We start from the raw sequence: 23,799 nt of genomic DNA, 5'->3' as shown, positions 1-23,799 counted from the left end.
GTAGGGAACAGGGCAGGTTCAAAATGGAAGAAACAAAGAGAGATGCTGGTAACACATAGCTGCAACCCAGCTTCATCTCCTCTTCCCAGGGAAGTGCTGCAGTGGGTGCTCTGTGACCTTTATCTGCATCCCCCGAACAGCTCAGTGGGAGGAAAAGCCAGCTGAGGTGGTCGGTGGATTCTGCCTCAGTTTTGGCAGAGGCTTTGAGCCAGGAGGTTTCTCTGGAGGGATGCTGGCTTTGGAAACCTCTCCTGAGCTTGCAAGTGTGGGCTGAAACTCCCTGCTGTGCCAATGAACAGCAAGTTATCCTCTGATCCATGTGGGACCCTTGTGGCTTGGGCTCAGACTTTGCTGGGGAGCTGCTGCTGCTCCTCCCCAAGTGCTTTGCTCTCCTGCACTCCCACTTCTCTCTGCAAATATGTGGCTCATGAAACCATCTGCTGGCCTTGTCTCTCCCTGTGGCTGCAGGCAGAGTCTTTTCCTGCACCCCTCAGATGAGGAGTGGCTGGAAAACTTCATGGAGGAGAAAGAAGTAGAGAAGGAGCAGGGCTTTTGTGAAGATCACACTACCCTCCTGAGAAGCAGGGTCCAGGAGATCAAGGCACAGGCGCAAAAAGACCCCCTGCTCTTCTCCAATGACTTTTTTTTCATTGAGCCAATGGTAAGTGACAGCTGAGAACCTAATTTTCTTCCTCCTCCTCTTCCTCTTCCTCCTCCCAAGCACCCTTTCCCCGGCTGCAGTCACTGGGCAGATCCTCAGCTGGCCCCATGTGCTGGCAGGGAGCACATGGAGTGGAGTGGCTGCAGAGCTCCCTGCTCAAAGCATTTCTGCCCTGCAGGCTCAAGGCAGGGCTTGGAGCCTGACAAAGCCCAGCTCTGCTGCCAGGCTGGAGCTCAAGGCCCTGCCTGCGTGTCCTTGCAGTGTCCCAGGGAGCAGTTCCTGTAGGCAGGGGCTCCCCTCACACGTGGGGCTCAGCAGAGGCTGTTGGAGCACTGCCAGCTCACACACTGACCTGAAGCTTGCAATGGTTCCCTGGCAAAAGGAGGCCAAATTCAGCCCAATGTTAATGACAGAAATGCCAATACCCTCCGGTAACCATGCCTTGCACTGTTTCTGAGTGTCCCTTCCAGTGTCATCTGTGAGCCTGGACACAAGGGTGGAAGGCTGAAATGGGCCTTTGGAGTTCTCCTGCACACAGGGACAGAAAACCTCTTCCTTTTCTGGTGATGCAAGCAAACTGCCACGTGCTCCCATCAACCAGAGCCTTGATTCTGAGTACTGGCATTGTGAGAGATGATGAATGCCTGGTGCCTGCACAGAGCAAAATCCCTTCTCATCTTGGAGTGAAGCCCAGAGTAATCCCAACCTCTGCTTTCTTTCAAAACAGCTTAACTAACATCTGTATTTCAAGGAAGGGGATCATGTTCTCTTCTTGGTTACTCCTATGGCCCATCTAAGGCCAAGAGCCACCAGTGCACAGTGGAAGTTACATCCCATGGAGCTGACAGCAGCATGATGGGACCAAGAGCTTGTGTCAGAGCAGCAGGAATATTGTGGAGAGTGGGAGCTGATCAGCTGAGCATTGAGAGCTTCCAGCGCTGTGTTGAGCTGGGTTGGGAGGCTTTCCTTGGTTGCTTGTGTTGTTCACTCATCACTGATGCTCTCAATCAAGGCTTGCAGGCCTGTGGTTGGAAACAAGAAATGTGAAGTTTGAAGAGCAATGTTTTGCTGTCTCTTTCCGTTGTAGGAGGGAGAAATTAGGCCACATTGTTCGGCAAAAATCAAGGTGACCTTCGAACCCATGGAAGCAATGGAGTATGGAGGTGTGGCTTACTGCAGCATCTCAGGTGCAGCTCCTTTGCCCTGCTTCTCTCCCTCTCAGTGAAGCCATGGTGCCAGCCTGAGCCCACTGGGCTCCCATGGAACTGCTGGGAAGAGTCCTTGGTCAGCAGGGCAGTGCTGGCACATCCCCACTGGCCCTGCAGCTTCCAGGGAGTCTCCTGTGCAAGGCCAGGGCTCAGAATGCTGTGTCTGCCTGACTGATCCCAGAACAGCCCAGGCAATGCAGGGAGAGGTTTCATGCCATGGCTTTGCCAGCATTTCCTCAAAGGCCAGAGAGCTCCAGAGCAGAACAGCTTTAGTGAACAAGCACTAAGCCCCTGCAGGCCCCTGGCCTCCAGGATGGGTCCATTTGCCATGGATCCATCATCAGGTGGTAGGAGCTGAGTTAGAAATGGGCTCGCTGAGCCTGGATCACCTCCCAGTGCCCAGACAGCAGCACAGCAGAGGTGGCTGAGCCCCACTGAGCCCAGGCTGATTGTAGAAGGAGCACCCTTGGCCAGCCCCTGCTTCTCTCCCTGTGTGGGAGTTGTCACCTTGCAGCTCTCAGTCTGTGGAAACAGAACACAGTGCTGAGTGGCAGAAGGGGAGCACTGGGGCAACAAAGGCCTGTGCTCCTGGGCCAGGTAGTTTGGGAATTGCCAAACTCTTCATGAGCTTTGTGCCTTCACTGAAGGGAGTTCAAAGCTCCTCTAGGTGTATAGGAAGGAAACCACAGAATCACAGTATGTTAAGGGTGGAGTGGACCTTAAAGATCATCAAGTCCCAAGGCCCCTGCCATGGGCAGGGACACCTCCCCCTAGACCAGGTAGCTCCAAGCCCCATCCAGCCTGGCTTGGAACACTTGCAGGGCTGGAACCTCCACAACTTTCCTGGGGAACCTGCTCCAGTGTCTCACCACCCTCACAGTAAAAAATTTCTTCCTAATATCTAAACTAAATTTCCTTTCTTTCCATTTCTACCCAGTACTGCTTGGCCTGTCACTACAGGACACCAGAGATGTTTTAAACTGAGCAGACTGGTGGCTCAAATTGGAAACTAGTCCAAGAAATGGGTTAGAAATTAGAAGTCAGCCCCAAAGGGCTTCCCTCTCTCCTGAGGGAAGAGAACAGTCCATATCGGCTCCTACAGCATCAGGAGCTGACTGCATCCAGCTCAGTCAGGGACAAGCACTGAGGCAGCCTGGAAAATCCAGTGGAACAGAGGGAATGATTGTACTGAAACGGACATCTCTCCCCAGGCCGTGAGAGCAGGATGCCCCTGTACCTCAGAGGGGAAGGTCAAGGACCCTTGCTTGAACTCAGCTCTCCTACGCTGAACCTTGGCAAGATTTTTATCCACACCTGCTATGCCCATGAGGTGAGCAGCAGGGCTTGGGATGGATCCTGATGGCTCCTGAGGCAGCAGCAAGCCTGGTGGAGCTGTGGAATTCCTGCCAACCTGGGCACTTGTGAGCAGGGAATATTTGATGTACTGCTCAAATCTGAGGGGTCACAAAGGTGTGTCTGTTGTTCCTGAAGCCTCAGTTCCTGCTTTTGGGCAGCCTTCCTTAGGGATCAGCTGGGAGGCTTCCTGCAAAACAACCCCTTGGCACATGAAACCAACACTGCCTCAAAAAGCTGCATGTTCAGAGGCTTTTGTGGCAGTGCCAGACACAAGGCCCCTTTGGACTGGGCTCTGCAGAAGCAGCTGCAACAAACTGGCTGCCTTGGGCTTCAGCCCACTGCAAACAGCTTCCAGTCAAGTGTCCCTGCCTATTCCTGGAAGTCACAGGAAAGCCATCCAGCCTCCTGGCTCAGTGCTGGCCCTTGCAAAGAGCTTGGGAGTTCTTTCCCTTGCTGACCAGTCCCTCACCACACTTCAGCCTTGGTGCATCTCTGGCTCTAGAAGGAGAAAAGTGTTCCTGGGAATAAAGCAAAAAATTTTTCTATCTATTTTCCTCGCCCCCAGTAGTGTCAAGTTTGCAAAAAAATCATGAGAGCAACTGAAAGAGGTAGAAAAGGAGGCCCTACGTCATGCCGGACACTTTCAAAAGCGTGGCTGGGGAAGGGAAAGACACGCTGAGTTTTCTTACCAAAAGATGGTGCTGTGTGTACATTTTGATGCTGATGCCTCATTCTCAATGAATTGTTTTCATGGTCTGGGAAAAGGTGAATGAGTAGATGGTGCTGTTGGAGCTGTGCTCACTGGGGCAGCAGCAGCTCTGGGCTGATTCACTACGCAGCTGCAATGACCCCACTCAGGGCTCTCTGGGCCAGCTCTCAATGAGCTTGGTGCTGCTGAGCAGAGGGGCACTGCTCTGTGTCCATGGGATAAGCCCAGGGTGACTGCAGTTCTGTGGAGTTGCCACTGCTTTGCATGAAAACCCAAAGGCAGAACTTGTCCTGTTGTATATTTTGACTTCTGCCATTCAGCACCACAAAGCATCTTCTGCCTTTTCTGGGTGCTCATTGCATCATTAGACAATAACTCACAAGAAGGGAAGATTCCACATGTATTTCCATTTTGCTTTCTTGCTTCTGCAGGTGGAACTGATTAACCAAGGAGCTCTTGATGCTCCTTTCACCTATATCCCTTCAACCACAGAGGTAGACTTCCATTTCAAGATTAAGCCCGAGCGGGGCATCATTCCAGCAGGTGGGACCCAGACTATTCGGGTCTCCTTCCATACCAACGTGTTGGGGTGGTTTGAGGAAGAATTTCAATTCAGTGTGACTGAATCTCCTACACCTGTGATCCTGACCATCAAGTAAGGACCCTGGGAGCTGGGTGGGCACATCTGTAGCTGTCTCTGGGACATCCCCCACCTACCTCATTCTGGGGTCGAGCAGAGAAAAAAGGTGTTGCCTGAGGTGTGAATCTCTGCTGTGATCCTGGCATTGCCTTAGTGTGAGGCTGCCTGCTGCCCTGTGTGGTACCCAGGAGCTGCAATGACTCCTCCCTGCGGGGATCTCCCTCTGCCTTGGGCCATGGCAGGCAGTGGGATGGATCAGCTTTGGGCAGCAGCTGCTCTGGGATGTCCCACCTGAACACCCAGCAAGGCTCCCAGGGTTTTGGAGATGGGCCAGCCTGGGTGATTCTGCAGCAGCAGCAGCAGTGTTTGTAAAACCTTGTGTGAATACTCCATGCCAGATGGGCAGCAGCAGCCTCAGCTCCCCTCTCCCAGCCATGCTGTGGGGACAAGCTGTGCTCCCAGCTCCTGTGCACAGAGGGCTCTGGTGCCTCCTTTGCACAGCCAGCAAAGGGCTGATGTGGGAGTCAGGAACTGTGCAGCAGGAACTGTGCCAAGGACTTGGGCACCATCCCGTGGGCTGGTGCCATGGCAAGAGACAATCCTGGCCCAGCCAAAGGGAGAAGGGCGGATCATAGGGGAGGCCGAGCTCAGTGCTCAGCACCACAGCAGCGTGAGGGCTTGTCCCTGCCAGCCTGAGCCATGTGCTGCTGGGATAATGGAGTGGAAGCAGGAGAGCTGATGCTGGCTGCTCTGCAGCTTTGGAGCTGGGCTGCTGCTCTTGGGAGGCACTGGCTCAAGGCAGTCAAGAAATGAAAACAACCTGAATTTGATTATACCAATAAGATAAGGGAGATGGACAAAAAGGAACAAGGAAGTTATTACTTAGCAAGAGAAAAGTGGTGAGTAAGTCTGCCCATAGTGGAGAAACAATGATGCTGGCTTTGTTTTTGGAGGAAAAGTGCTGCTTTTTTAGTTTGGAAATCAAGAGGGAACCTTTCACCATCAAATAATTGATTTTCCTCTGTCCCTCCCCCAAACTGGTCATGGGATGTTTCTGCATAAGCAGCTTTCTCCTTGAGCAAGGGCAGGTGTCTCTTGTTGAGATGTGCAGAGCAGAGCCAGGGGCAGTCCTGTGAGTACAACACAAGGCACAGTTCACTGCTCCTTGATTTTGAACCAAAAGGCAGAGTGGGCGTTGATTGGCATCAATACATGAAATCAACTGGTGAGTGTTGTGCAGCTTCAAGTGCTGATTTCAGAGGGTGTTGGTGGCTTTTGGAGTGTGTCTGCTGAGTTCAAGGACAGGTGAGGTGCTGTGCTAGATTCAGGACAGCCTTGTTGGGTTGTTGCAGCTATTGCTCTTGGCTGTGCCAGCTGTACACTGCTGACAAGCTGGTCCTTTCCTCTAGGATTCATCTGTGCCCTGGGTAGAACTGTTGCTGCTCTTTTCAGAGGATGTTTGGGGCTCCCCTGCATTCATGTCTCAGAACTCTGTCTGTAATGATTGTGTGGGTCAAACTCTCCTGAGAAAGCTTCTCTATGGGAACAGCAGTTCCAGCTAAGTAGCAAAGCAGGGAACCTGTGGCTGCAAAGGCTGCTTACAGAAGTTTGTGGGGACACCTTGATGTCCATCCCATTGCAGCTGGGGAAACTGAGGCACAGAGCCATGTTGGGGTGTGTGTTCAGGGTCCTTCATGGGACCACCAGCATCCTGGGGGCTTCTCCTGCCTGCCCATCAGTGGCTGTTGGCTGCTGCCACTTGGCTTGAGCTGCCTCCTGTGCCCAGGGCCCTGTGCTGAGCACACGGGGCTGTGTTGGTTGGGAACCCAGGGTGCCCTGAGCCCAGGTTTTGTGTCCCCGAGCCACGACAGCCGGACCTTTGCAATGCCTTTAACCGAGCCATTTCCTGCTCTGTCCTCGCCATCCAGGGGCAGCGTCACTGGACCGGATTTATACTTCGACGTCCCTGACCTCGACTTCGGGGAGATCTCCTTTGGTGAGTGTTCCCTGGGCTGGGACACAGTGTCAGGGATCTGTGCCTTCCAACATAAAAGCACCCCTCACTCATGGTCTGCCACAGCAGCCTCTTCAGGCTGTGAACTGCAGGGCTGCTGCTGCCTCGGGGGGCATTTTGCCATTGAGAGATCGAATAGAACCACAGAATAGAAAGTCAGTATTTTCTGGTGCCTCTGTCCTGCTTTAAAAGACAGATGTCTGCCAAGAAAGGTGGGAATCTTCTTAAATGGAAAGATGACGCCCCTCCCTCCAAATTATTATACCCTTGAAATTACAGGGCTCCCAGGCAAAACTACGGGAAAAGGAATAAGAGTTCTTTCCTCAACTATATCAGGACAGCACAGACAAGAAGCACGGCGTTTCCCAGCCGCCAAGTCCCGTTTTCCCCCTTTGGTGTAGTTGTGATCACAGCAAGAGGAGCTGTGGGCTCTGGCAGGGCAGGGAAGGAAGGAGGGAGGGAAGGACGGAAATGCTCCTTTTGCAAACTCCCAAAGGGCAGGGGGATGTGGGCAGTGCCGAGCAGCAGCAGGCAGGAGCGGGGCAGGCAGGCAGGGTCGATGCCCGCGCTGAGCTGCCGCCAGGGCAGCCCCGGGGCCAAGCACAAACCTCCCGCAGCAGCACCGGCCGAGCTTCGATCCCCGAGCGGGAGGAAGGGAAGCTCCGCTCCCCGCCCAACCTCAGCTCCGACTGCACAGCCTCAACTCCCAAAAAAACCCGAACGAAAAGCCCAGCCCAGGGCCAAAACCCCTATCCCCCTTCCCAGACCAAGGGCAACATTCACTACCAAGCCTAAACCCAGAACAATGAAATTCATGATCTTTTGAAGGAAACTCATTGCCTTTCCTGAGCTCCTTCTTCCCCAGCCTGCATCACCAACAAGGCGCTTGTCAAGTTGCATTTTGAAGAAATGAAACAAGAAAGGCAACAGATAGATAGAAATATGGTTCTGAAACAGGAGATTCATCCTGCTGAATCCAATTTCATTCCTAAGGTCTCTTCAGTTGAAGGCAGCTGTTGTATCTTTGCTTCTTTTCAGCTATTGACTGTTGTCTGCATGTGCTGACCTCAGTCTCATTTGAGGTTTTGACATCTGGGTTTGTCCTTTTTGTGCCTCTCTTGCCTCCCTGCTGGAGTCCCTGCTGGAGCTGGCAGAGATCACTGTTGATGGGCACAGAGAAGCTCTGGGCTGCACCTGCAGTTGTTTTTTCTCCCCATCTGTGTTGCAGAGACTCTTGGTGAGCAGGCCTGGGGAGAATTCTCCTCCCCACAGAGCTGGCCAGCCCGGCCAGATGTGCACTGCAGAGCAGGCTGTGGCTGTTCTCCGGGCTCTGCAGGACATCCCCACCATGAGTGGCTGTATCTCTGCAAATCTCAGAGCTAAAGTGGGGATCCCCTTGCAGGCACAATCACAGCGAGCAGCATGGCTGTGATGTCCCTGTTTGCTGGGTGAGGTGGGACCTGGTTCCTAATTGCTAATCTCAAAGCAAGGCTGGGGTTTGCCCCCAGTTCAGTGGGCTCTGAGCTGTCACGTGCTCAGTCTGTTTGGCCCAAACCAAGAGATGCTTTAAGGGTCCTGCAGAGAGAAACTGCATTAAGTGCATCACATTCTAGTTCCTGATTCCATCCTCACTTTCTTTTGCTGTAGCTTCTTCTCAATGACAACTCACTGTTTATGTATCTTGAAAATGGTGAGAGTGTTGGCAGACTTACCAGGGAATTTTACAGCTTGAATTCTCAGAGTAAATGCTTGGTCTGGGTGCACACTCATCACTGAGAGAACCGGTGCTGGTTTGGGGCAGGTGAGGGAGCTCCTCCCCATCACAAAGAGAGAAGCTTGCAGTGTTCAGCAGGGTTAGGAGTGGGTATTTTCAAGGCTGCAGTCTGCAGTCAGTGGCAAAGGGAACTAAGTGACAATTAATTCCACATGCAGCTTCTTGGTGTGCTGTAGTTCGGATAATAAAGAGCTCAACTCCAATCACACTTTCATCCTGCCAGGATATTCCCACCAGGAGTCATGCCATGATGAGTGCCTAAATGGATATTTGTGTCCTTTCCTAGGCTTTCCCTGCAGCAAGAGCATTTGCCTCACTAACAACTCCGTGGTGCCCGTGACGTTCAAGCTCCGCATGTCGGAGGATGGCATGCAGCCGGCTGTGAGCAGCTTTGATCAAGTACGCAAAGAAGGTGACCCATCCTGGGACAAGGGAATTCAATTCTGTATGGAGCCAAGGGAGTTCACAATGAATCCCAGCCAAGGAACCATCGTCCCCCAGGGACACCAGCATATTCAGGTATGGGAAGAATCCAGCCACAGACGCTTCAGCACCAGGGCTGAAGCTTCACTGGAGTGTGGGAGGGCTGTAGCTCTGGTGCCAGCTTTGAGCATCCTGGGAGTGAGAGATCTGCACTGCTGGGAGGCCTCTGCTGGCTGGGTTACTTGGGATGTTCCTCAGGGAGCACTGTTTTGTTTCCAAAATAATACACTGAGATCAATACCATATAGTCAAGTCCTGAAGCCATTCTTGTGTTTTTGAGAGCAATTTCTTTGATTGCACATGAGCAGAGCAAGGATGAGGGCAGAAGGTGTCTGTTAGGGAGATGTAATTGTATAAAGCAGTTAGCTTTTCTTCTTGGTCTCATTTCTCCTCTCCTGGGGAGCAGAATGATTTGTGTTCACTGCAGGGATCTCCAGTGGAGACAAAACATTCTGCAGCCCTGAACTGCCCAGCACCTGCTGGGCCACTCTTTGCCCTCAGCCTCCTGCTGTAAAGCTGAACTCACTGTGTTCAAGTCAGATTTCCTCTGCATTTATGTCATTGTAGTCAGATGAGAAATTGGCCCCTTAATTTGAATACAGTGGTGTGTAGAGCTTTAGTCTAATGTTTTAATGAAGCTGACCTATGCTGTGATAGCAAGGTGTGTTTGGCAAATCTGGTATTGCCAGAAGGCTTTTGCTACTCTAAGACTGTGCTCTACACATGAACCAGCAGAAGAATTAAGGCCAAATCCTCCCTCAAGAACTGGAGGATATCACATGTGAGTAATGAGCTTTTGTAAGGAAGAATTTACTTTTCTTTTTTCCACCAGGTGACCCTCTGTTCCAACACCGTGACGAGATTCAAACGGAGATTGCTGGTGGACCTGGAGGGTATTGCTAAGGAAGTGGCATCAGTGTTCATCATAGCCAGGTACCTTCCCCTTCCCCCAGGCACTGCCTTGCACAGGCTTTGCTGGCTGCAGCTCCCAAGGAGAAGTGCTGGTTAATGCCCTCATGTTGTGCCAGCTGGACATGAGAACAGCAGTGCTTGGACAGCAGCCTGTGGTGAAAAGCACCTCTGCTCACAGCCCAGCATGGTCCTGGGCCCTTTTCTAAAGGGACCAGGAACGATATCATTTATTGGCCTGGGTGTTGGTGCTTGAGATGGAACAAATTTCCTGAGGGCCCCCTCTCCTTCTTCTTGCAAGAGATGGAGTTGTGCTGGTTGTAGCCACCGTGCATTGGTTTGGGACACACCAGGCAGCCTGCTGAGAGTCAGGCTCTGGTTCTGTTCATGAGGGCACATGACAGGGGAAAGTGGCTCCCAGCAAGAGTGGTAAGGGCAGGGTCTTACGAGGGGAAAGCAGCCCTTGATGTGGCAGGTCAGCTCCAGTTTTTCTCCTTCCCTGTGCTTCCCATTTTGAGCTTTAGTGTTCTCAGACTTAAACCAAAAGTCGTTCTTGCTGCCGCAGAATTTCACCCTGCTGTGCTGCTGTGGGTGTCAGTTTAATGCCAAGAGGGATGCAGTTCCCTGGTGCTGTTCCCTCTCCCAGGCAGAGGCAGTCAGTGCCTGGGCTGCCATTTTGTCAAGCAAATGGATCTGGGGCCAGTCAGTGCCCGGAGCTGTGGAGTGAAGGAGCAAGGGAGCTGCAGGGCCTGGGAGGGGGTGGGTGATCAGCCCCTCTGTGGGGCAGCTGGTGTCTCGTGCCCTCCAAGGCTGGGGCCAACAGCTGAGTTCTCGGGCAGGGCAACAGCACCATTGGAGAGAAGGGAGTCATTTTTACTGAGACACTAGAGTTGTGTGTTCCTTGAGCCTTAGTGAGCACTGGTCCTTGTTGGGAAGGCTCCCCCAGAGCTCGTGGATCACCGGGACTGTTACAGGAGTCCTTGCAAACCTTCTTGGGTAAAGGAGGGGCTGAGGCAGCTGTGGGGCAAAGTGCTCTGCCTGGGGCACTTGGCAGCCTCTGGGTGCTGCCTCTCAGGGTTTGCCCCTCCTTGACAAGACATGTTGGAGTGGGAAGAGGTAGAAGGCAATTTATCACTGTAGGGCTGTTAAAGGCCCATTTGACAGTGACCAATGTGTTCTGCTCCATTTCACAATCTTTGGGGGTAAATGTTCTCCATTCTCTCAGTATCTCTGATTCCCTTGGGGTCATCTTTTTGCCCAGATGTGTCGTTCCTGAGCTGAATGTGTTCCCCATAATCCTGCCGTACCGTGAGTGCCTCCTGAAGGTGCCATATGAGAGGAAGCTCTTTGTTACGAATTCCACCAGCCTTCCTGGCTGCTACGGGCTTATTCCCCAGGTTTGGCATCACATCCACCTGCTCCTGTCAAATATTATTGGGGAGATTATTAGGGGAAAAAAGGGTTTGGATAAGACCTTGCTGGTTTCTATTCAGTCCTAAAGATCTGCTAAGAACAGGATCCTACCTGAATGCAAACTTTAGGATGCAGTTTAAGGAAACAGTTTATGTTCTAGTCTTCAGGGTGTTTTCTTGTGGGAGATCTTAGACGGTTGTGAAAAGCTGCTGCATCCACAGACACCAGTGCCTGTGCTGGCAGCCTCCTTGCAGGATCCCCTGGGAGTGCTAAGCCTACAATTCTTGCAGCTTGTTTGTGCCTTTTACCTTTGTCCTGAGGAGTTTTAAACATGTGTGTATGTTTAAAACATACACACATGTTGCGGTGGATGTTAAGGAGTCTAAAGATTCTTCAGAGGTCCCTCTGAAGTTGCATTTCATTCTGTCCCTTCCAGAAACGCGAGGAGGATTCTCCTGTGCTCTACAGCAGCCCCAAGCCCTGTGGGATTGTCCAGCCTTACAGCACTGCAGAAATCCCAGTTATAATCGAAGTGCAGACAGTGGGCGAGCATCGCACCAACATTCTTGTCGGCGTGTTCGGGGATGCGAGACACCCACGGGTGAGTGCAAGGGGAGATGTGAGCCTCTGTGCAACTGCTCCTGGAATGGTGCACAGGGGACAGGGATTCTGCCAGGGAAAACAGCCACAGGCTGCTGTGGAGAAGGACAGGAGGGATGGGTGGCACAAACAGCCCGTGCCTCATAGGCGGTGATCTCAGTGTCTGACACAGAAGGTAGTTCATCTAAGCTGGAATTGAGGGTAGTTTTAGTTAATTAATCTTTAAAATGCTGTTAACTTTGGAAACATCTGTTTTAAAATATCATCTCTCTGAGCACAAAAGATGTCAGAAGACTTCTGGGAACCTTGAGCTTTCTGTAAAAGAAAGGAAAGCTGGCATTTGAAGAGTGGTTGCAAGGATTTAAACTTATATTAAAACATAATGAAATGATGATGCCAAATTCCCTGGATGGCACCAAACATCTGAACCTGGGCCATTGTGGCACTGCATGTAAATCAGTGAACAGGAAGGACAGGCAATGCAATCTGTGCCAGGGAGCCTGAAGTTTGACAAAACAGTTGCTTTCAACTATCAGGCTGCTTACCTTAAAGAGGAGGGTTTCTCCCCACCAGAATAGCCAGTTGTTTAACTGTCAGCCTGGTCTTAACTAGAGATTTCTTGCAAAGCTTTTACCTTTGGGCCAATAATTTGTAGTTTGAAAGGTTCTCTTACCTTAATCCTTTTAAATTTGGAGGTGAACCTGTATTTTTCTTTTTCTTTTCCCACAGAAGCCCAGCATTTCAGCTGGAGTGTGGTAGCTATCCCTAAAGCAATAACTTGAGCAGGGTTGAGCTGTTTAAGCTTTTTTAAGTTTCCCTGTTGTGGTTTGTTTTGGGTGGTTTTTTAATCTTTCTTGCCTGCTTCCTGGAACAGGGAGTAGAATTACAGAGCACTGGATGGCTGGATGAAATCTACCCAAGTCCAACTCTGTTAGAGTTTGGCAGGATCCCAGCTCTACAACCTGCTTCACAAAGCTTTACCCTCTTCAGTGAATGTCTCGTCCCTGTAGCCTTCAGGGTAGACATTGTAAGTATCTGTGGGGCTGTTTTCCAGGGAAATGGACTGGTCAGTAGCAGCCATGACTTGGTTTTTAAATGCAAGATTTCCATATTGCCCTGTGTGAGAGGAGGCAAGATACTCCAATATTCCCTCTGAGCGAGGCAAGAGGAACCTGGCTCTGGAGTGGTTTTAGCTGGGGCACCCCTCAGTGAAGACAGGTGTAAAGATGTTGGAGCAGAAATTAATCTGGGTTGTGTTGACAAGTTCTCCCCTAATTTTATCTTTTGTCTTTAGCTGTGTGTGTCACATTTTGGAGCTCCGAGATTAAGAGAAACCTGTGATCCTTTGCTCCCCAGAGCATGGATTTCACTGTGGTTTCCCTGTCCCATCTGCATTTGCTTTGTGCCAAACTGCTGTTAATAGTAGAGAGCAGGGTGTGAGGTCTGTCCTCAGACTGCTGGTGGGGAGGCAATTTTCACACCTGCTGGGGGTCAAGCCATCTGGGCTGTCCACACAAAGACAAGTGTGGGGGTTGTGCACCCCCAGCCTGTGATCTCTGTGCTATTGAAGAGCATCTTTGGGGAGCAGCTGCAGAGAAAGGCTGTTTAAGGTGTGGGGGCTGCCTTGGGCAGAAGGAGCTGGGGCTGCTCCCCTGGCAGGGGGAGCAGGGCTGGTGCAGCCAGGAAGGGCTTGTAGGCTGGGCCTGGGGCTGGCTGGGATGTCTGCTGGAGGGGGAGATCTGTGAGGGGCTTGAGGTTTGTTCTTCTTCATGCTGGGTGTGTTGAACTTGTGGAGCTGGATAAAACCTGATGCTACGGACTTGTTTGGTCTGTGGATAAAGCATCAGGCCATGTGGGAGAGTCCAGCCACAGCCTCCTGGGCCAAGGAGGAGGGGTGTGAATTTTCCTCTTGCTGCTTTCCCAGATGTTTGGGAGATAAATGTTATTCTGAAGTGAGGGTTTTTTTCCAGGGCAGCTTTCTCTGACTCCACAATGGAGTTCTGCTTTCAGCCTCTGCAGGGAGCAGTGCACCTTGGCTGGGTGCTCATGGTGTGTAAAGGTTGGGTTTCACGTGCTCCTGCCAGGGCCAGACCTGCAGAGCTGTGTCTGTACAGCTGTGCTGGTGCAAGGCCTTTCCCCCTCCTTTGGGCACCTTCCAGCTCCCTTGCTCAGTCCATGAAGTCCATGAGAAAGCAGATGACAAGAGTTCTTGGGAAGAGTGGGCCATGCCCACAGAGCACATGTTGTCCAGTTTTCTTTCTGCTTCCTGCTTTCCTGCTCTGCTAGAAGCATGTAGAGGTGACTTTTCCAAAGCAGAGGGCCCTGGGGCACCTCTCTACAGCTGATGATTGGTGGGGAGTGAGGGCTTCAGTCCTTCAGGGGGTGTTGAGAAGCACTGATGGCCCCTTGGGAAAGAATCGTTTGGTGTTGGGGTTTTGCTTACCTGGTTTTGCAGAGATACATTCTTCAGGCTCTCAGCAGTGTCCTCCAGCCATGTGGTTTCTGCAGTGGGATTTGAGCAGTCCTGACTTCCTCTGGCCTTGAGCCTTTGTGAGAGGCCAGGAGAGAGAAAGCAGCTTTCCTTGGCCCACACTGCAGAGAAAGACTGGGGAAGGAACACTCTCCTGAGGATAAGCATCCCTTGGGTTGGGCAAAACGGGGTTAATTGGGTGAGTCCCTAAAAGGAGGGGAAAATACAGGTTGTATGAACTCTGCTGTTGCTCAGTACTGTAGCTTAACTTCAGGGAGATTAAGCCTTCAGGATTTGTATCTTCCCCTCTTTAGTCTTTCCTTTTCTTATATCCCACAAGACACCAGGGTGTATGGTTTCCATCCTAAATGCATATTATGCTTGTCTTACAGCTTTCCAAATCCTACTGCTTTGTTGTTGAACCCAGTGAAGGAGTGATCCCTGCTAGGGGTGAGGTTCCTGTCACTGTCACAGCAACCCTGGATGACACTGTGGGTTTTGAGGAGTCTGTCCAGCTGTTCATTATGAACAGCCTTTGGAGCACCGTCTTTCTCCAGGCTTTTGGCATTGGCACTACAATTGTCATAGATGAACCATTCGCCCCAGAGCTCAACTTGGGATACCAATTCAGGTAGGAGATCTCTCCACTCCCACCTCTCCTCCTATCTCAACAAGGAGCAGTTTTTCTGTAGTCCTTCAGGCAAGATCTTCTTCAGTGTTCAAAGCCCTGACTGCTTCCCTAAAGGCAGAGATTCCTTTACAAACATGTGATGGGCAGTTGAGAGTTGTTAGACACCCTCAAAAGCCACTGAAAGGGAAACCAGTTGCTAAATTGCCACAAATTGTCTTTAGTTCCAATACATTGATGTCCTGGCTTGATCAAGTAATGATCTCACAGGCTGCCCCAGAACAAAAGGTTCCTGAAATGGTGCCCAGATGAGGCAGTCCCTCCATGTGGCTGAGGGACCAAAGGAATGAAGATCCTTTCTCTTGCCCTTGCCCTTGCCCTTGCCCTTTCTCAGTGGCACCTCCCAGGCAAGCAGGGGCCCTGGGAACAAAGAGACAGGAGGGTGACAACCCCCACCAGGAAGGCAGGAGCCCACAGAGCAGTTCCAGAGGCAGAGCTGCCAGCAGAGTTTGCAAAGTTCACTTCCAAACAGTTTCTAATTGCAAAATGAAGTTTCTACAAATGGCTCCCAGTGCAGAGCCAAGGCTGATATGAATGAGAGAGGCTCTGCTCCCCTGGTTTCCTCTCCTGGAGCAGGCAGATGATTTTTGCCAGCTAGCTGGGATCATCCAGAAACTGCCTCTGAGGCAGCTTTTAGGAATGTCTGCAATCCTGCCCCCACACACAAGGTCCCCAAGGGCAGCATCTCAAAGATTCAGTTTCAGTTTTGGGCACAGATTAACACAAACTACAGCAACAGTATGAATCACCCCAGAACAAACATTTTGGGGGAAAACACCACGTCCTGTTATCCTCACCTGGAAAATGTTACATTACCGTTATAAACATATTTATCTTTGCAATAATGACATCAGAAGGGCAGCTTATCCCACACTACTTCTGGTCCACATTAAGAGCTGGAGATGAAGACAGTCTCCAAGCAATTAACACCTCCGGTTGCTCACTGGGAGCAATCTGATGACCAGGGAAATAGCTACTCCCATACTATTTTCCATCCTGCCTTCTATTCCAGCCTGGTGCCCTGTATTCGTCAGTTCAAAGTAACAAACAAGGGCCGCCGTTACCATCAGCTCTTCTGGAGTGCAGAATGCTACAGCCCACCTGAGGAGGAGGCCCAGAGTGTCTCAGCCCTCAGTAGCCCCCAGGATGATTCCCAGAAGCCCAAACGTGCCAAGCCTGCGTTTAGGGTGAAGTCACCAGCGATGGGCCTGGCGCGAGGCCAGTCTGAGGACATGGTGCTGCGAGGCTTCTCCCGCATCCCACAGGTGAGATCCCCTCCTCTGGGCTTGTTCCACCGTCCCTTGACGTTTGCCTGGGGAGATGAGCAGGGGCCTTCACAAAACTGATTTAAGGCTACACGTTTCTGTGGCAGCACCAGTTGCTTTCCCTGCTGGCCACCATCAGACCAGCTGAGAATTTATTGTGATTCCACAGCTACCAAAACCCAGTGCTGATCCCAAAGCAGGGGTGGAAGGAAATATTGCTCTTTTGGGGCAAACAGTGTTGCATGCTGAGTCAGCAGAGAAGGGCAGAGAAATAAGTTCCACTTAGACTAGGAGCCCAAAAAGAAAGTGAATTAAACAAGTGCCAAGTGGTTTATCTGGGGTGAGCACGGAGTAAAACAAAAGCCATGTTGAGGGAGGGGGTTTCTCACAAGTGCCTTTTGTGGTTATTGGGGTGCAGTGTCACAGACAATTGAGCACAGGAAGAAAAGGGGGCAGTGACTGTAACTGTGGCAGGAATAGGGCCCATGGTGGGTGCAGAGCCAATGCAGGGCATTTGCAGGGAGCCTTGCCACTACCCACTGGTGACAAGTGACTCTTGCTTGCAGGAGGTGCAGGATTATGTGTACTGTGATACTCTCATTGGGACAGCCCTCAAGAAGGAGAGGATAATAGAAACAATCATCACCTGTGAGTTTATTCACCCCTCTATAGAAGTATCAGCCAGAGAATTCTCTTTCTATGTGGAGAAGGTAAGTCTGGATTGCATGCTGGCATTTACCAGCATGGCTGAGGGGGGTGTGTGCTTGTGTTGAAGCCCCTCTTTACCCTTCCTGAGGCACTTTGTATAGTGAGTGAAGATGCTTTTAGAGATGAGACTGGTGTTTGACTTCCCCAAAGTAAAAGTGCAGTTCCAGCTGCAGTGCCAAGGAGATGGTGGCCACTTCCAGAGAAATGCCAGTTTCTGTGCTCACTGTAAAGGGAGGCTTTTGAGGACCCTCCAAGGCACGGTGATGTCTGTACACTGATGCTGGAGGGAAGCTGGGAAATCTGGAGATTCCTGTGAATTCCTCAGGCTGACAAGGAAAAACCCAACATTTCCTGTGTCTCTTTGCCTTCTCTGCTGTTGGCATGGATGCTTGATGGTACAGCTGTATGGTATAGCTCTGTGCATTTCCCTAAGCCTCCTCTGCTTCAAAGGATCCCCAGGCATCCTGCAACTGCAGTGATGATAACACTGAGGCAGAGCAGGTGCCCTTTAGTCTCTGGATCCCAACTCCAGCATCATCTTTCTGCCTCCTGCAAGTTGTGTGAAAAAGAGAAGATGGTTAATGATTTGGTTTCTGTAGTTTCAGGCCTTTCCTCTGGTTCCCAGGCTTCCAGTGAAGTACAGAATCCCTGGAACAGGCAGTTCAGATGTAATTTAGAAGCTTTTCAGCTCTCCCTGATTCTGCCTGGGTTCTGCTCGATGCCACACACACAAACTGATTTATTGCATTCTATGGCACAGCACCTGTTTGGTGCCAGTACGTGCAGAAGTTGTTTCCCAAAGTCTCTGGTTTCTCTAAACCATGCAGGAAGCCCAGCACAATGCACAGACAGGAAGGAAGAGCCCAGGCTGCTCAGAGCTTTGAGACCACAGACACCTTGTGCCTGTAGCAGGGGCTGCAGGATACGTGGTGCAGACAAAGTGCTTTTGGAGGCTGCTAGAGCCAGGAAGGTTGTGAGAAATGACTGTCTGTGAGTGAAGATCCTCTAGTGCTGTTCTGCCCAATAGAGAGACAAAACTGGAGACAAATGGCCTGGATTCACTTTCTGCTTTAGATCTTGTTCAAGCAGCCACCTCCTCTCAGGGGCCTATTCCCTCATCTGTACTTGGGAGTGTTTCTCTGTCCTCCAGAGGATGCTGTGGTTTCTAAACATGAAAAGCATCTGCTGTCAGGAAAAACCTCCTGGAAGGGTAGACACAAATAGAAATTGTAAATAGAAATGAATGCACTCCTGAGGCTGAAAAATGTGAGCTGCAGCAGAAGCAGAAAGAGGTCTGTGTCTAGTTGAGGCTGTTTTTCCCTGTCTCCTGTTTCCATAGAAACCCAGTGATGTCCTGAGGCTGCAGTACCAGCCTTTGTCTTTAAAAAACACCTGCCTGCTGCCACTGGACCTCATGCTGGACTTGGAGCAGCCGTTCCAGGTCTGTGATGAGGAGAAGCAGCCCCTCCCAGTTGGCCAGGTGAGCAGCCCTGGACTCCCCCAGTGGGGTCTGGAGAGGAGGGATGTGATGGTGCCTTTCTATTGGGAGCTCCTTGAGTCTAGAAGATAATTCTGTAGCATCAGCAGTGGGCTGGCCTGGGCTGCATCAGCAAAGCTGCTGAAAGAATCAAAATCTCATCTGAATTGAGAAGATCCATCCTGGCTTTAAGGCACAGGGAGAAGGGAGCAGGCAGCTGGGTCTGGGCAAGGCATGCAGTAAAGGTGTCTCCTGGAAAGCATGCCAGCTCTCCAGCAGCCACCCCCTTGGACTGGGGCTGAGCACAGCAACGGGAGCCTGAGGGATCCTGGACTGGACTGTGGTGCCTGCAGTCAGACCCCTGCTGTAGAGAGATGAACCATGAACTGAGGAGCCCATGCTGGGCTCACTTGGAGCATTTACTGTTTGCTGCTGTCAGGCCTTGGGACATCATCCCACAGGTGATTAATTACTGCTCATCTCCTTGCAGCCTGTGAGAGTGGATGTAGGGGAGACCTGCCATCTCTACATCGTGTTTGACCCAGCTTATGAACTGGATTTTAAGAGCTGGAAAGAAGAGAAGGTTCTGAAGATAGACATGGTCAGGGGCCATCCTTTTGTGGAGCGTATCAGCCTTCAGGGAGAAGTGCACTTCCCAAATCTCCAAATGCAGCCCAGCTCCCTGGAGTTTGGCTGCATCAGGGTTGGCACTGAAGAAGTGCGTTTCCTGGAGATGAGCAACTGCAGCCCACTGCCCGTCCAGTACCACTGGTCATTCCAGTCCGACAGCGAGGTGACCAGGTTTAGGTATGTGCACTTTGCCCTCCCCCTCAAGCTCTTCTTGCTGGAGTCCTGTTTGTACTTGGCAAAGAACAAAGCTGTTTGCCTGGGGTCTGACAAATGACACTGAGCAGCTGTGTGCTCAGGCTGGATGCTCAGGGAATAGGTTTTCCACCAGTTTGATGCTGCATAGCCCCCAGAGTGGTTTCCTTTGGGAAGGAAAGCTGGGGTGAAAGCTGCTTTCTCAGACCTCTGTGGCCTGAGGCCGTGTCCACCTTGATGAAGGGCTCCTAGTCCCAGCTTCCACAGTGCTGCTGGAGGCCTTTCTGGCCCCTCTGCTTTGGGACGGGTCCTCTCTGCAGGAGCTGCTCTCTGCTCCTTGCCTTCCTCCTTTGCATTGTGCTGGAGGATGCTCAGAAGGTCCCAAGACCAGAGAAAGAGCCACTTAGCACCAGGGCTGATGCTGAACATCTTGTTACCTTCCCTTTCCTTCTTTGCTGAGACAACTCCTTTAGTGCCAGGACGATTTCTTTCCCAGGGGTCGGCTTTCAGTGGACACCTTGGAGTCTTCACTTCCATTTTTTTGTGACACTTATTACTCATTTTGACTTTTCCACCCTGCAACATGTCCCTTGTGGGTTCTGAATTGCTTGACAGCAGGGCTTGTTCATCACATCATTTCCTATCCCTGCCTTCCAGAGAGTTTCTATTTTAGAGTGAAAAATGTCATTGTCTGGGCGCCATGGTCCTGGGAAGTTGCCTCAAACCATTCATTAAAACTAAAGACAATGGAGTACATGATTAGGATCTCTTGGGGGTTATGATGAGAGAGCCAGAAATGAAACCCAGCCTTAGATAGCAAGCTACAAAGCTGAAGACAGTGATTCTTTGGGGAGCAGGTCATTACAGGCCCTTGTCTGGGAATGGAGCATCCAGGTGGTGTTTGACTGTGGGGAGCACTTGCAGCTCAGCAGGGTGACAGGCAGGCACGGTTTGACTGTGTCCCTCACGTGGCATTAGAAACACAAGCAGAGTTACCCTGAGCACCTGCTTCAATTAAAAGTGGGGATTATGACCTGAGTCACCTGGGAGGGTTGGAAAATGTCAACCAACTCCCCACCAGTGTCAGGGAAGCATTCCTGCGAAATCCCTGGTGGAGCTGCAGAGTTTCTGGCATTGGGCACTGGGCGGGCTGTGCTGGCTCATCAGTGGCTGGCTCTGCCCCTCGGTGCCTCAGATCTCACCTTTTTGCTTGCCTTCTCTGTCTTTTCCACTCCCACTGTGCTTTTTGCATCCCCACAAGATGTTAATCCCTGTCCTCTGCAGTTCCTCAAGGGAAGCAGTTGCAGCTGCTGCAGCACCTCAGTGTCATCCGTGGGCTGCCTTTAGAACAGATCTGCTCCAGCCTGGAGTGGGAAGGGCTGGATCAAACCATTTCTCAGTTCAACATTCCAGCAGCCACCCAGGGGCTGCATCCTGACCATGAGCTGCTCGTGCAGCTGTTCCTCCCTCCCCTGCAGATCCCTGTTCATAGTTATATTATTTTCCAGAGATGAGCTTTACCCACCTAAATTCAAACCCCAACCACCAAAGGGGAAGGCAACCTATTTTGTTCACCCGGTAACTCGATGGAGACACTTCAGGATGAGATGTGTGGAGACAGCCAGAATGCTGAAAACAATGCAGGATTTTAACCAATCTTTAAGTGACAAGGTAGATTTTCTTGTACATCTACTGCTTGTGTTTCCTCCCCAGCCTGCCACCACCAAGTCATGCTCGTGCCGACCTCCCTTTTTGCTGCCCTGCTGTCCTGTACCCTGACAGTGGGCTGGGCAGCAGGGCCAGTGGCTGGACATGGGCTCTGTGGCAGGGAGAAATAGGAGAGTTTTCCTTGGAGAAGCTCACTCAGATCCTACAGACCTGTGTTGAGTGTGGGATTTTTTGCCTTCACAATATAAGATGAGGCTTTTATCTGCATCATCATGGTAAGGCCTCCAGCTTCCTTCCCAGAGCCAGCTGGGATGATCCTGATCTCCATGGAGACTCTTCCCAAGGCAGCCAGACTCCTGTTTGCAGGGCTCTGCTTTCACCCAGAGCTGCTATTGCACTGCTGGCCCTGAAGCTGTCTTACAAACTGAGACTTTACAAAGTGGCTATCTCTTCCTCCTAGCATTGAAAATGGCTTGTTTTTCAGGTGCAAGCAGCACAACTTCCTGAATACCCTCGCCTCCAAGTGGGGTTTGAGGGAGTCACTTGCTCCGTGGATGAACCGCAGACTTCCCTCGAAGCGCAGGAGGTAAGAGGGAATGTGTCTCACTAGCACACTGTCAGTGTGGCAAGCAGGGCTGCAGCTCCCAGTGCCACTGGGGGCCCTCAGCATTGGCCACAGAGAGGCCTCCCATCCCTGCAGGCCCATCACAAAGTGCTGCTGGAGCAGCTGGTAGTTGGAGAGGCTGTGCAGGACACCTTGTAGGGCTGCCCAAGGACACTTTGCAGCACCTATGGAGGGCACTGCTCTCCCTGGAACTCCTCAGGTGGCCCATAGGAAATTTTTGCAGGAGCTTTTGCTGTAGCATCTTGAGAAAGCAGCATTTAAATCAGAGAGAGGGGAAGAGCCGCAGGAGTCAGATGAGCTGGGCTGGAGTCCTTTGCTCAGCTCCAAGAGCTCTCACTCTGAGTCTCCTCCTTTTCTAAAAGCAGTAAGAAATGCTTTTTAAAGGCAAGTTGTGCATCAGAGAGAATTTCTACTGCCAGGAGACATCCCAGTTCACTTTCCTGTAATGTACTAATTAATGCATTGATCTGTGAGGGTGGGAGAAGATTTTCCCCATGGTCTCTCCACTGGTCAGTGGCAGGGATGCAGGATGAGATGAGGGTGATTCTGGCAGTGTTTGGGGAATAGGCCCCTCCAGGTACAGCTGCACTTTGCTCCAAGATGCTCTTCTGCATCCATTGCCATGCTTAACAGCTCAATCTCTCCTGTCTTCCATCCAGGCTTTCAGTATCCTGCCAGTGTCAGGTGTGCTGCAGCCAGGAGAGAGCCAGCAGGTCTCCTTCACCTTCTGTGGCCACCTCAACACCATCGCCGATGTCACGGCGCTGTGCCACGTGGAGGGAGGCCCCACCTACGAGGTGCTGGTGACCGGGGAGATCTCACATCTCAGCTACCTCGTGAGGCCCCAGGAGATCAACTGTGGCTTACAGGTACCACACACATCCCTGGCACAGCTCCTTGCCTTGGCACCACGGCCAGCGGGTTCCTGCCCACCTCGCTCCAGGGCTCCCTGCCCTTCCCAGCCCCTTTGTTGGCTCTGGGACTTGGAAGTCCAACCTTTGAGGGACACATCTGGCATCCAAGCTGCTTTAAAATGGCCATCTCCAACCCTCTCCACAATGCTGGGAATGCCTCTTTTTCAGGGTACCTAACACTGCCTCCTGGGGCAGGCAGGGGCCCAGTGGGGATGCTCTGAGGGGTGTGTCTCTGAGACATCCCTCTGCTGGTCCACTCCTAAAGCCTGACCTCCAAGGAGATGCTCTTGTCTAAAGCTCTTGCTTAATCCACACAATGATCAAGGAAAGAAGTTGGGCTTCCAGTCACTACAGTTGGAGAGACTGTCCCAGAATAATCCCCACTTCACTCTCTTCCAGTCAAAAGCCCACAGATATTCCCAGCTGCTGGCTCTGTCTGTGTTGCCCTGGGTGACTCCCTTGTTGCATCCATGTTGCTTGCCAATACTTGCATGCAGGTGCCTTTTCTTCTGGAATGCCTCAGTGCTGTCTCTGTTTCTCTTGTGACCCCTCAGAGGGCAGAGGAGGGCCTGTGTCCCCTGGTTCATTTATTGTTGCCCCTCACGTGGTTGTTACCACAGCTCTGTGTGCTGCCAGAGCTCCCTGGTGCTGTGCAGGTGCCCTGTGCCTGGGGGTTCCCCGGGTTCCCAAGTGCCCCTGTCTCCTCCCTGGTCCCTGCTCCCATGATGTGTCTGCTTTCAAACCCAGGAGGGAGAAAGGAGATTCTCAGCAGCAGGCCCACGTCTGTAACTTCCCTCTCCTGTGCCTTCTCTTCAGATGTTTAATGAAATTCGTCACAGCAATGTCACCCTGGTGAATGGTGGCAAGATTGAACTCAACTGGGTGCTAAACCCTAGCCCTGCAGATAAGCGTCTGCCTGGTGTGTTTCTGGTCAACCCCACCACTGTAAGTAGCACAAGTGACTGAGCCCAGCCCTGTGTCAGGTGGCCCAGGAGAGTGTGAAAGGAAAAAAGAAAGGGGGGAGGTGGGGAAGGGGGAAAAAAGTCAGAGGGGAAAAGCCCAAACCCAGCCATGAGAGAGACAGGGCTGTAAGCAATTTCTGCTGGGGCCAGAGAAGGTCAAACAAGTGCTCTCCTGACAGACTCCCCCAGGGCCTTGGCTGGTGGGTGGCTCTGCTGTCAGAGGCGACACCGGCGGGAGGCACAGGTGTGTGGGTCACTGTCCTGTCCTGCTGTAAGGGGAGCAGAGGAGAATTCTTTTTGATAGATTTCTCAGATGAAAATAAGGCACAAACGCAGCAAGTGTTGTATCTGAAAACTGTTTGTTGATAAAGAAAGGGCATGGTCCCAACCAGAGGGGGGACAGAAAAGAGAGAAAATGAGAAATGGAGAGAGC

At 51.6% G+C, this 23,799-nt stretch overlaps 1 pseudogene; it reads left to right on the top strand.

Annotated features, from left to right (window-relative positions):
• LOC128932879 (hydrocephalus-inducing protein homolog) overlaps positions 1 to 23,799 on the top strand; it is a 53,973-nt pseudogene that overhangs the window by 7,453 nt on the left and 22,721 nt on the right.

This window comes from Melozone crissalis, unplaced genomic scaffold, assembly GCF_028551555.1.
Source record: "Melozone crissalis strain CALT ecotype California unplaced genomic scaffold, PUWL_Pcris_2 ptg000007l_1, whole genome shotgun sequence".
NCBI lineage: Eukaryota > Metazoa > Chordata > Aves > Passeriformes > Passerellidae > Melozone > Melozone crissalis.
This window is presented reverse-complemented; position numbering and strand designations above follow the sequence as displayed.